The following is an 8,975-nucleotide window of genomic DNA, read 5'->3' as shown; positions in this document are numbered from 1 at the left end:
CCAAGCTCCCCAATCATGTATACAAGCTCAAAAAGGCGATCTATGGCCTTAAGCAAGCCCCACGTGTGTGGTATGAGCTCCTTATCGAGTTGTTGCAAGATGGTGGGTTTGAAATTGGGAAAATTGATCCCACTCTTTTTACTAAGAGGGTCAAAGGGGATTTGTTCCTATGCCAACTATATGTTGATGATATTATTTTTGGTTCTCCTAACAAATATTTCAATGATGATTTCGCCGCACTAATGACCGTGAAGTTTGAGATGTCCATGATGGGAGAGTTGAAGTTCTTTCTTGGGTTCGAAGGAAAGCAAAGGAGAGAAGGAACATTCATCAACCAAGCCAAGTATACCCAAGACATGCTCAAGATATTCAAGCTAGATGATGTCAAGTCGGTCAAGTTTCCCATGCCCACCAAATGCAAGCTTGATAATGATCCCAATGGTAAAGGAGTGGATCAAAAGGTATATCGCTCCATGATTGGATCCTTGATTTACCTTTGTGCATCTAGACTGGATATCATGTTGACTGTGGGAGTTTGTGCATGGTTTGAAGCCGCACCTAAGGAAAGCCACTATGTGGTGGTCTAGCAAATCTTTCGTATTTGGCTCATACCCCAAACTTTGGCTTATGGTACCCCAAAGGAGCAAGCTTTGATTTCATGGGTTATTCGGATTCGGATTGGGCTGGAGATTCCGTGGAGAGGAAGTGAACTTTCGGAGTGTGCCAATTGCTTGGTCGCTCTTTGGTGAGTTGGTCTTCGAAGAAGCAAAATTGTGTGTCTCTCTTCCACCGAGGCCGAGTATGTAGCCACCGCAAGTTACTGTGCACAATTTCTATGGATGAGGAAGACTTTAAAGGATTACGATGACTCTTGTGACAAAGTGCCTCTTCTATGTGACAATGAAAGTGCTATCAAGATATCTCACAATCCGGTGCAACATAGCAAGACGAAGCACATTGAGATTCATCATCATTTCATTCGGGATCACATCAAGCATGGAGATATTGAGATCATCTACATCAACACTCAAGAGCAACTAGCGGATATTTCACCAAGCCTCTAGATGAAGCAAGATTTCGTGAGTTAAGGCATGAGCTAAATATCATTGATTCGAGCAATGTGGCTTGAATCTAAGCACGCCCCACTACACTCATCTTTTTATCTTGTTCTAGATTTAGGCATGGACATAGGGGGAGTGTTGTTCTCTCAATGAACTCTTCCTCCCCCCATCATGCATAAATTGATCAAATCTTCCACATTAGCCATTTTTATGGTACTTGTGCTTCAAAGATGAGTTTTGGTCATGGGTCAAGGTCAAAATCTTCGCAGTGTGATGTCAGTTGAACTACGTCGGTATGGGAAGGGATGGTGCAGCACATCTATGGTAGGTATTTCCCTTAGTTATGAAACCAAGGTATCAATCCAGTAGGAGAACCAAGCAACACTATGTAAGCGGTACCTACACACAAAGAACAAATACTTGCAACCCGACGCGTATAAGGGGTTGTCAATCCCTTCTTCAGGTAACGGCACCATAAATTGTCAAGTTGACGGGATAAAATTGTGATAGATTGGATAAATAGATCTCGAATAAAATATGCAAATAAAATATATTTTTTGGGTTTTTGGAATAATAGATCTAAAAATAAAGGCTAATAAAAATAGATCTCAAAGGCAAATAATAGATCGGAAAGAAAATATGATAAAGAATAGACCCGGGGGTCATAGATTTCACTAGTGGCTTCTCTCGAGAAAAATAGCATACGGTGGGTAAACAAATTACTATTGGGCAATTGATAGAACTTCAAATAATTATGATGATATCCAGGCAATGATCATTATATAGGCATCACGTCCAAGAATAGTAAACCGACTCCTACCTACATCTATGATGCGTCTCCGTCGTATCTACTTTTCCTAATGCTTTTCCTCTTGTTTTGGACTCTAATTTGTATGATTTGAATGAAACTAACCCGGACAGACGCTGTTTTCACCAGAACTACCATGGTGTTGTTTTTATGCAGAAAGAAAAGTTCTCGGATTGGAACGAAACTTTGTGAGGATTTTTTATACAATAAAAGAGAATTTCTGGAGCCAAGAACCACCAGAGTGGGGGCACCTTGGTGGGCACAACCCACCAGGGCACCCCCCTCCAAGCGCGCCCAGGTGGTTGTCTGCACCTAGTGGCCCCGCAGACCTCAACCTTGATACTATAAAATCACATATTCGGAGAAAAAAATCAGGGAGAAAGAATTGTCGGGTTTCACAAGACGGAGCCGCCGCCACCTCCTGTTCTTCATCGGGAGGCCAGATCTGGAGTCCGTTTGGGGCTCCGAAGAGGGGGATCTTCGATCTTCGTCATCACCAACCCTTCTCCATTGCCAATTCCATGATGCTCCCCACCAAGAGTGAGTAATTCCTTCATAGGATCGCTGGCCGGTCAGGAGTTGGATGAGATTCATCATGTAATCTAGTTAGATTTGTTAGGACTTGATCCCTAGTATCCATTATGTTTAGAGATTGATGTTGCTATGACTTTGCCATGCTTAATGCTTGCCACTTTAGGCCCAGGTGCCATGATTTCAGATTTGAAACTTTTATGTTATCACCATTATATCTATGTTCTAGATCCAATATTGCAAGTTATAGTCACCTACTACATGTTATGATCTGGCAACCCCAGAGTGATAGAAGTCGGGACACTTCCCGGTGATGACTGTAGTTTGAGGAGTTCATGTATTGGCTATATGTTAATGCTTTGTTTTGTTTCTCTATTAAAAGGAGGTCTTAATATCCCTTAGTTTCCAATAGGACCCCGCTGCCATGGGAGGGTAGGACAAAAGATGTCATGCAAGTTCTTTCCATAAGCATTTATGACTATTTACGGAATACATGCCTACATTATATTTATGAATTGGACCTAGTGCTGTATCGCCCTAGGTTATGACTGTTATATGATGAATATCATCCAACGAGTTCACTGATCCAATGCTTACGAATTTCTCTCATATTGTTCTTGCTAAGTTACTACTGCTATTGTTACTATTGCACTTGCTACAAAATCATTGCTATCACTGTTACGTTACTATTGTTGTTGCTACTACTATCAAAACTATCATATTACTTTGCTACTGATTGAAGGAAATATGCCCTAGAGGCAATAATAAAGTTATTATTTATATTTCTTTATATCATGATAAATGTTTATTATTCATGCTAGAACTGTATTAACCGGAAACTTGATACATGTGTGGATACATAGACAAAACACAGTGTCCCTAGTAAGGCTCTACTAGACTAGCTCATTAATCAGAGATGGTTTAGTTTCCTAACCATAGACATGTTTTGTCATTTGATGAACATGATCACATCATGAGGAGAATGATGTGATGGACAAGACCCATTCGTTAGCATAGCATAATGATCGTTAAGTTTTATTGCTATTGCTTTCTTCATGTCATATACATATTCCTTTGACTATGAGATTATGCGACTCCCGGATACCAGAGGAATACCTTGTGTGCTATCAAACATCACAACGTAACTGGGTGATTACAAAGATGCTCTACAGATATCTCCGAAGGTGTTTGTTGGGTTGGCATAGATCGAGATTATGATTTGTCACTCCGAGTATCGGAGAGGTATCTCTGGGCCCTCTCGGTAATACACATCATGATAAGCCTTGCAAGCATTGTGACTAATGAGTTTGTTACGGGATGATGTATTACAGAACGAGTAAAGAGACTTGCCGGTAGCGAGATTGAACTAGGTATGAAGATATCGACGATCGGATCTCGGGCAAGTAACACACCGATAAATGATAACCCACAAGTATAGGGGATCACAACAATTTTCGAGGGTAGAGTATTCAACCCAAATTTATAGATTCAACACAAGGGGAGCCAAAGAATATTTGAATGTATTAGCAGCTGAGTTGTCAATTCAACCGCACCTGGAGATTAATTATCTGCAGCAACGTGATCAGTACCAAAGTAATATGATAGTTTTGATAATAGTGACAGCAGTAACGGTAACGGTAATAGTGATAGCATTAGTTTTGTAGTAAGTGCAACGGTAACAATAGCAGTAGTAAGTTAGCAAGAACAATATAAGATAAATTTGTAGGCATTGGATCGATGACTTGTTGGATGATATTCATCATGAGATAGTTATAACCTAGGGCGATACGACACTAGCTCCAGTTCATCAATATAATGTAGGCATGTATTCCGTAAATAGTCACACGTGCTTATGGAAAGAACTTGCATGACATCTTTTGTCCTACCCTCCCGTGGCAGCGGGGTCCATATTGGAAACTAAGGGATATTAAGGCCCCTTTTAATAGAGAACTGGAACAAAGCATTAACACACAGTGAATACATGAACTCCTCAAACTACGGTCATCACCGCGAGTGGTCCTGACTATTGTCACTTCGGGGTTGCCGGATCATAACACGTAGTAGGTTACTATAACTTGCAAGATCAGATCTAGAACATGGATATAATGGTGATAACATAAACGGTTCAGATCTGAGATCATGGCACCCGGGCCCAAAGTGACAAGCATTAAGCTGGCAAAGTCATAGCAACATCAATCTTAGAACATAGTGGATACTAGGGATCAAGCTCTAACAAAACTAACTCGATTAGATGATGAATCTCATCCAACTCCTCACCGACCAGCGAGCCTACCAAGGAATTACTCACTCCCGGTTGGTAGCATCATGGAATTGGCGATGGAGAAGGGTTGGTGATGACGAAGAATGAAGACCCCCCTCTCCGGAGCCCCAAACGGACTCCAGATCTGGCCTCCTGGTGAAGAACAAGAGGTGACGGCGGCTCCGTCTCATGGATCACGATAATTCTCTTTCTCTCTCTCTCTCTCTCTTATTTTTTTCTAGAAAAATAGGTATTTATGGAGTTGGAATCAAGGTCTGCAGGGCCACCAGGTGGTGTAACGCCCCGAGACCGTTGCGCCAGGTGTCTTCCAGTTTCCAGTTATTCGTTGTTGTTGCCTTGTCATTTGTTTGTGTGTCATACATTTCATATCATGTCACCATGTGCATCGCATTTGCATACATGTTCGTCTCATGCATCCGAGCATTTTCCCCGTTGTCCGTTTTGCAATCCGGCGCTCCTACGACCTTCGGCGCCTCCCGTTTGCCTCTTTTCGTGTGTGGGTGTTAAACGTTCTTGGATTGGACCAAGATTTGCCAAGCGGCCTTGGTATACTACCGGTAGACCACCTGTCAAGTTTCGTGCCATTTGGACTTCGTTTGATACTCCAACGGTTAACCGGGGTACCGTAAAAGCCTCGTGTGTGTTGCAGCCCAACACCCCTCCAAAGTAGCCCAAAACCTATCCAAACCTCCTCCTTCCTCTCGGTCGTTCGATCACGATCGCGTGGCCGAAAACCGCACCTCATTCGGACTCTCCCAGCTCCCTCTACCTATATATATGTGTCTCCCTTCGAATTTCTCGCGCGGATCAAACCCTAGTCTCCCTCCTCCTCGCGCCACCGGACATGTCCACTCCGCCGCCGGACGCGTCCACCCCGCCGCCACATCACCCGGACCAATCGCGTGCTGCCACCTCAGCCCCGCCGCCGCTCTCCTCCAACCCGCGGCCGCCACCTGTCCCAGCCGGCACCCCCGCCGCACCGGCCCACCCCGGCCCAGATCTAGCCCGCCGGGCCCGGATCCCACGCCGCCAACCACCCGCGCGCTGACCGGCTCCCTGCCGTGGCTCGCCGACGATTCCCGTCACCGGCCGCTGCCGTTGACTGCACGCCGCCCCGCTATGCCGCCGCCCTCGCCGGCGTCGCCCCACCTCACCGCACCAGGGCTGGGTCCCGCGCCGCTTGGTTCGCCCTGGAGCCGCGCCACTCCGCAGGTCCCCGTCGGCCTCCTCGCCTTCCGATGCACGTCGGAGTCCGCCGACCTCGCCGTAGTTCGTCGCCGGATCCGCCACCCCGGATCGGGACAAGATCCACCAGTCCTTCGAACCAAACGGCTCCTCCCCACGTCCCGGATATCCTCATCCCACGTTGACTTTTCGCGGAAGTAAAATATCCACCAAGTCCCCGGAGTTTCCAGATTCATGTGGCCATGTTCATCGCATCATAACTTCATCACCATTGCTCCGATTCGTGCGTGTGGCATATCAAATTGTTCGTCTCGATGTCCTCTTCATTTCATTCCATTGCGCCATGTTCATTTGAGTCCATATTGATGCCCTAAATTCTGTTGCAAGAGTGCTATGTAATGTTAGTTCCTGATTCTTATCAGTTTATGAGCATTTGTCATTTTTGCCATGTTTAATGTGTGCCTCCTATGAGTATAAGCTCTACATATGTTTTGTTATATGCCATGCCATCTTATAGGGGTGTATGCCATGTATTTTTGTGATCAATGTGGTGACTAGCAAAAGCATGCAAAGTAGCTCTCGTGATGTTGCTGATTTCAGGGACTTAGAATTTCACCAAGTCCTTTTCCTGCTGTTATTTTTATTCCATGTATTCATGTTGCTACAGAGTGATCCATGCCTCTTTTGAGCATGTTTAGTAAGGATGATTTTGAGATATTGTTATGTTCTTTCCATCCGTGTCTTTGTTTGCAATTATGGAGTGCCCTAGCATGACTCAATCTTGCTCTACTTTTGCTATAAAATGTTCCTGGCAGATTGTTTACGTGTTAAGCAATTTTGCCGAGGTCGTTGTAGTTGTTCCTTGCATGCTATGAGAGTGTTCTTGCCATGGTTAGCTTATTAATCATGTCTTCTTGCTGGGTGTATGATTAGTTTGCCATGCAATGCCTTGTGGTGAGTGCATCGAGCTCGTTAACATGCCTACGTAACTCCCATTTTGCCATGTCCAGTTTTCTGCTAAGTCTGGGTCTGTTAACGAAACTTGCTATGTTTACATGGGTGCCATCATATCTTCTGATCCTTTTTGGCTTATGGTCAGTAAGGGACTTTTGTTATATGCTTTGAGTACTATCATGCCATGCCTTGCTTTGCCATGATATGTTCCTGTAGCATGTTGTTATCTTGCTCTAAACATTGCTTTCTGATGTTAATTCCTGACATGTTAGTATTTTCACTAAGTCTGAGATGCTGTTATCTTTTGTACTTTTGCCATTCTTGTTTGAACCTGCTATTGTGTGAATTAGCCGTAGCTCAGTGTTCATCTTTTGTCAAGGATCTTGAGTGGATCACTGCCATGTGCCTTGTTGCTATGTTAGAATGCATTAGCTTATTTTTCTTGATGCATTTAGATGGCATTGTGCTGTTAATCGCAGCTTTGTGCCATTATCGTTTTGCTTGCCATTTCCAAACCGTGCATCCGATTCCGGCGATCTTTATATCGATTTCGACCAAAATCAACTCATCTTTCCAGCGGCACTCTTGGTTTGCCAAGTTGAGGCCCGATTCAATCTTTTCCTTCCGGAGGTCGCATATGCATTGCATTTCACATCCCGCATATCATGCCATGTGTTGGTTGTTTACTATGTTGTTTGCTTCTTTTCGGTGTTGCTTCTTCGGGCTGGTTCCGATAACGTCGCATTTGTGAGGATTCGTTCGACTACGTCCATTTATCTTCTTCATGGACTCGTTCTTCTTCCTTGCGGGATCTCAGGTAAGATGACCATACCCTCGAAATCACTGCTATCTTTGCTTGCTAGTTGCTCGCTCTATTGCTATCCTATGCCGCGATACCTACCACATGCTTAATCATGCCTCCCATATTGCCATGTCAAACCTCTAACCCACCTTGTCCTAGCAAACCGTTGTTTGGCTATGTTACTGCTTTGCTCAGCCCCTCTTATAGCGTTGCTAGTTGCAGGTGAATATTGGAGTTTGTTCCATGTTGGAACATGATTATTGTTGGGATATCACAATATCTCTTATTTAATTAATGCATCTATATACTTGGTAAAGGGTGGAAGGCTCGGCCTTATGCCTGGTGTTTTGGTCCACTCTTGCCGCCCTAGTTTCCGTCATACCGGTGTTATGTTCCTTGATTTTGCGTTCCTTACGCGGTTGGGTTATAATGGGAACCCCTTGACAGTTCGCTTTGAATAAAACTCCTCCAGCAAGTCCCAACCTTGGTTTCACCATTTTCCACCTAGCCTTTTTCCCTAGGGTTCTGCAGACTCAAGGGTCATCTTTATTTTAACCCCCCCGGGCCAGTGCTTCTCTAAGTGTTGGTCCAACCTGAGCGATGTCCAGCGCCCCCTGGGCAACCAGGGTTTATGCCAACCCAATGTCTTGCTCATCCGGTGTGCCCTGAGAACGAGATATGTGCAGCTCCTATCACTATTTGTCGGCACATCTGGGTGGCTTTGCTGGTATTGTTTTACCATTGTCGAAATGTCTTGTAACCGGGATTCCGAGCCTGATCGGGTCTTCCTGGGAGAAGGAATATCCTTCGTTGACCGTGAGAGCTTGTGATGGGCTAAGTTGGGACACCCCTGCAGGGATTTGAACTTTCGAAAGCCATGCCCGCAGTTATGGGCAGATGGTAATTCGTTAATGTCCGGTTGTAGAGAACCTGAAACTTAACTTAATTAAAATGGATCAACCGCGTGTGTAGCCATGATGGTCCCTTCTCGGCGGAGTCCGGGAAGTGAACACGGTGTTGGAGTTATGCTTTAACGTAAGTAGTTTCAGGATCACTTCTTGATCACTTCTAGTTCACAACCGTGTTATGTCTTCTCTTCTCACTCGCATTTACGTAAGTTAGCCACCATATATGCTAGTGCTTGCTGCAGCTCCACCTCACTACCTTTTCCTACCCATAAGCTTAAATAGTCTTGATCGCGAGGGTGTGAGATTGCTGAGTCCCCGTGACTCACAGGTTAATTCCAAAACCAGTTGCAGGTGCCGTTGATACCGTGCAGGTGACACAACCGAGCTCAAGGAGGAGCCCGATGAAGATCGTGTTCATTGTGTTGTTTCGTTTCCAGTTGATTAG

This window comes from Triticum aestivum, chromosome 6A (assembly GCF_018294505.1).
Source record: "Triticum aestivum cultivar Chinese Spring chromosome 6A, IWGSC CS RefSeq v2.1, whole genome shotgun sequence".
Lineage (NCBI taxonomy): Eukaryota > Viridiplantae > Streptophyta > Magnoliopsida > Poales > Poaceae > Triticum > Triticum aestivum.
The sequence above is the reverse complement of the archived record's forward strand: the minus strand, read 5'-3'. Positions refer to the sequence as shown.